Raw genomic sequence first — 5,000 nt, forward strand, 5'->3', positions numbered from 1 at the left:
TGAGGATGATGATGATGATGCTGATGATGTTGAACGTTTCTTTAGCCTTACACACCCGCCACCGTACACAGCAGGCAGCTAGCAAGCAAGCAACCGAGCGAGCAAGGAAGAGCTCTTCACTCTCTTATGTTTTATTTTTACTCGTGTACTACCGTATCATAGGAAGAAGCGCATCGCGAGCATCGTCGCTACTTTATTTTTCTCTTTGTGTGTGATAAAAACATAATTTTATTTATTTATGGCATATGTTGCTGGTAATAAAAACGTTGTAAATTGCTAACTCATGTGCGATGCGGTCGTGTTTGGTTCTTGTTTCCCGATGGCATTGATGCTGGGGCATTAATTTGGAGCAAGCTTATTAAACACGTTTGGTCAGGCTTTAGCAGGAATAATACTATCCCGAAAAACCAACAAACGGTTTAGTTTCTTTCAATCCTACTATTTCCTATGATTTTTTCATGCTATAGAATGAGCATTGTATGCACCACTTCGGTCATGATAGTGGATCTCTGCGTTCTTTTATTGCTCCCTGGTTGATCGTTAAATTGCAATAATCATCATTTATAGCAACATTCCTGTTTCGCTGGGCAACCATCCAGGTCTTGAGATAATCCTTTTTATCTTTTCTCCGAATACCAGTCCAGTTAATTCATTTGTTTTATCATCCTTTTCTGCACTTTGAGTTCAAATTATCAGATTTTGCTTTTCATAAATCCATTTCAGTTGTTTTGTATTTCCATTCTTTTGTGATTCACTGGGGAGGTTTAAAAAGAGAAACACATTTGGAGAATCAATTTGCTTTCAAAAGGACTTCCAATGAATAAATTCCATTCATATTGAACAAACCTCTTCGAATCGATGCTCAAACATAGCCACAGTGCCTCCGTGGAATATGGAAAATTGAACATTGTTTTCTCGTGAAAAACGCGGCGTTGGCGCGTTTCGATTAATTGAAACAATGCATTTATTACAGGCATAAAACAATTGAGTTCGCTCAATAAACCGATTCCCTCGCGGCGCACTCGCGCCAGGCGTCTCCATCGTGCTTATGGGGATGGAGCGCGTGTCACCCTTCCCCAAAACCAATCAACCCCCACCACCATCAACGGCCTCGAAGACTCGAAAGATGTAAACATACTTCACCCCATCTACGGATCACGTGTTGGGTCACTCGGCCGAGAGCTTTCCCGCAAAGTTTCGCCGGAACAGATCCGTTCCATCGTTTGCCGAGGTACTCACACCCTCCGAAAGGAAAAGCTCAACACCGATGGGTGAACGGTTTTCCATCAAATGTAGTACTACTAGAACGGGATCCAAAACCCCGACACATGAATGAGTCCGCGGACGGTGCACTCTCACATAGAACTCGACGTCCGCATCGGCAGCTAGAGGGCGGGAAAATGGTCCGAGAAGCGGTCGAGATTGGAGAATGAGCGCTCGGTTCTGAGTAGCGTGGGGCAGGAGAGAATCCTCCAGATACCGATTCGAGAGCCAAAAGTTTGCCAAATCTCAAAATTGTGGCCCCTTTCGGGTAGTGCTAGAGCCTCTCGGTCGGTCGGTGGCCTCAGTCGGTTTCGATCAGTAGTCGGTGAGCAACTCTCGTTACTGGATGTCTTCCCGTGGCCATTCCGTGTGTACCATACGCGTTACGACGACAGAGGATGGTTTCTACCCTTCTTTTTTGTTTTGTTGTTTGATTTTCTGTTTTACGGCTTCAGCACCCTTCTGTCGTTGTGAATAGAGGGAGCGGATGCAAACGGTAAAGTGCAGATCCTGTGTGACAACAGGAAACGGGTGTAGCTGGATGTGAATACGCAGTGAAAGCAGGATCCTGGTGCTAATTGTGACAAACCAAATGCTCTCCTTCCACTGCCGTGGATACACGTGCTTCGTGACATTCCCACCCGGGCTGGCATCATCATCCTAATTCCATTTTCACACAACATTAGCTGCAGAAGACGCATTGCCGACTCCGCCGTGGCTGTAAGTGAGACGTTGAGTGGCTAATTTGGTCGCTAAATGAGGGCGGAGAAGTCCGTCCGACGTGCTAAGCCCTGCCTGGCTGGCTGGCTGGCTAGTGGCTGACACAAAGAACGCACGTCCACTATTGGGAACCAGACAACACATCCCCAGGGCACTGTTCCCCGTGCCAGCCAGCCTTACTGTCGCCGTCACTCAGAGAAAAAAAACTGCTCCTCCACAAAATGGGAAGCAGGACGACGAAGGACTTTTGCTTTCGCTGGCCACTGGCGAACAACACTAACTTCACTCCACACGCCAGCAAGCAGCAGAACTTCACGTGACTCTACGATTTTCCCACGAACCGCACCGCCTTCCTCCCATTCACCACCACCACCACCACCACCACCACCACCACCACCACCACCACCACCACGAAAAGGGTGCGTGATTTTGCTCCAACAGCATCCGCATGTCGCAGCACCAGCAGCTGCTGTAGATGGCGGCGTGCCGGTCTGTGAGTCCTTGGCTGACACTCACTTTTCGGGGCGGGGCGGGGAGCAACCCGGTGAGTGTCAATCCGGTTCGGTAGAGCGTAAGGATCGTGGGGTTTCGGCTCGTCCTTTGCTCCCGTTTGGTTGGTGTTTGCACGATGGATTACATAATTACGCTCCAGTGAGCGCCGACCGTGAAGACGCATAGGTTCTTCGGCGGCCAACGCCAACGGCCACCTCGACAGGCCAGCGATGATGTGTGTGTGTTTTTCTTGTTTTGTTTGACGATTACGACTCCACACAGAGAGCAACATAAAGGATGAGGGAGTACTGAAGGATTAACAGAGAGAAAGAGAGAAAGAGAGAGAGAGAGAGAGAGAGAGAGAGAAAATGAGAGTGTAAGATCTGTGCTTCTTTCAGGGCTCGCCGAATCCTATGTAGCTATGCTCGAGTGTCGTTCGTGAAGTGTCTCCCCTCCCTTAAAATGTTTACCGTGTCGCGACGCGCGAGGAAATGCATTCCACTGGCGGTGTTCTACGGGAGCAAGTCTTCTTTTGCTTGAATAATGGAATTCATGGAGTGAATCAAAGTAAGCGTTCGAAACACACAGTCTCAGTCTCACGCTCATATCGCAGTGTGCTGCGTCGGTGTTTGAAAGATGATGTTATCCTTTCTGTCAACCTCCATCTCGACGGCACGTGATTGAAGAGCGCCAAGAGCTCAGTGCGCGTGTGTTTGTGTGTGTGTGTCTGTTCGTCCGTGTTTCGGGGGCCATTTGTGTAGTGAAAGCAAGAGTTTATCTAGTGACATGTGTATGTGTCTGTCATTCAGTGTTAGTCGTGTTTGGTGAAGCGATGGGGCGAAACGGAAACATCAAGCTATCCGTGAGCTGCAGTGAGTAGCAGCGCAGTAGTGGTTCGTGCACGGCAAGTGACCAAGAGAGCGAGGCTTGCTTCGTTGTGCCACAACAGTGAAGCGACAACAGCGAACTTCGAATCATTTGTTCCTGCCAACGAAACTCCTATCGGCCAAATCTTTTCGGCCAAAAAAAAACGAACGTTCGCTTTTTACACAGCACCTCAGGTTAGTACCGCCAGGAAGAAAGAAAAAACTGCCTTCTACTACTTCTAACCTCCACCTCAAAGCGTGTACCGCGCAAAAACAAATTTAGTTTTCGTACGGGACAAACTGCGCTCTGGCCACCAGAAACGCGCAGTAGCGAGAACCAACACCAAATCAGGTCAATGACACACTGGGGACGCGTTCGGGATGCGACCCAAAGCCAATCCGGTGGCGGTGGCGCCCACTCTATATAGTTTCTGAGCGAGCTTTTGCGAGGTCATCACGAGCATGCACCGGAGAGCAACTCGGATGTACGGTTCGTGTTGCTGCACCTCCACCTGCAAACCTGATGCACCGCACGAAATGCACTTTAATCCAAACCGAACGTGTCTCCCTCACGGGGGTTGCAAAAAGGGGGGGGGGGGGGGCGAAGAAGTGGTTTGCAGGGATAGTGGAAATGGAAAATCCAATTTAAACCAAAATCCCTCGCTTTTGCCATCCATTTGCTGGCCGCCACTCGCATACGTAGCGGTAATCCAAGGACCATCGGGGCCATCACCATCAATGGCATCGTGTCCTGCACTCGTGTGTGTGTGTGTGGTCGTATCGTGTGCAGCGAACCGAGTTGCACCATACACTCTCTCTAGTTACGATCTCGTATTGCAGCAGCAGCAGCAGCTGCTGCTGCTGATGATGATGATGACGATGATGATGACGATGATGATGACCGTGTGTCCAGCGTGTAACGAGCGTGTGGCGCAAAGGTGGCTTCTCACGTGGGTGGGCGAGACTCGTGTACACACAGTTTAGCGCCCACTAATAGGACGTTCCCGGGTGTACCAAACCCACCCACCCACCCAACCATTGTGGCACCTCGTCTAGGCGCCTCTCTTTCGTCTCGGCTTGTCTTTGGTTTACCGAGCATGGCACGGAGAAGCCTTCGCTAACGACGACGACGACGACGAAGCAGTCGAGCAGCGCCGAGGCAGAAGCAGTACCCATGGCACTTGCTCGCTGGCAATGAATCATTGTACTCCACCCAAAGGGGGGGCGGGAGACAAAAAAGGGGCGAAACAAAAGGAAAAAGAAAATCGCGAAAAACACATCCTTAGGCGAGGGATAAAAGCACGTCCAGTGCGGGATGGGCAGGAAGGGAGTGCCCCCCACCCCCCCCTCACCGCCCCGGAGGTTGGTGGATGTTGCTTCTTATCATTTACATTTTTACACCGCCACTTTGGTTGTACAGTTTGCTGCTCGTCGCTCGAGGGTTTTTTGTCGTCGTCGTCGTCGTCGTCGTCACCGTCGTCAGATCCATCATCCTGCTCTGTTTGTGTGTGTGTTTGCTCTGTGGAGGTCCTCGATGCTCGATGGTCCTGGACGTTGATGGTATCGCGCCTCACTCGTGGCTGGAAGCACTCTCCTCGTCTTCTCATCGTCTAATCCGCGCATATTTGATTAGGCGATTGTTTACCGCTTGGTGTGGCT

General features: G+C 50.1%; 1 protein-coding gene across 13 annotated transcripts in view; it reads left to right on the plus strand.

Annotated features, from left to right (window-relative positions):
- The window catches only part of LOC125957966 (PDZ and LIM domain protein Zasp-like), a 42,595-nt gene extending 42,311 nt beyond the window's left edge, over nt 1–284 (plus strand). For all 13 annotated transcript variants that reach the window (XM_049691036.1, XM_049691038.1, XM_049691042.1 and 10 more), the window contains one exon: nt 1–284. This exon is cut by the window's left edge and continues 547 nt beyond it. The gene's annotated coding sequence lies outside the window, so the exon portion shown is untranslated.
- The last annotated feature ends 4,716 nt before the right edge of the window (nt 285–5,000 follow it).

This window comes from Anopheles darlingi, chromosome 3 (assembly GCF_943734745.1).
Source record: "Anopheles darlingi chromosome 3, idAnoDarlMG_H_01, whole genome shotgun sequence".
Lineage (NCBI taxonomy): Eukaryota > Metazoa > Arthropoda > Insecta > Diptera > Culicidae > Anopheles > Anopheles darlingi.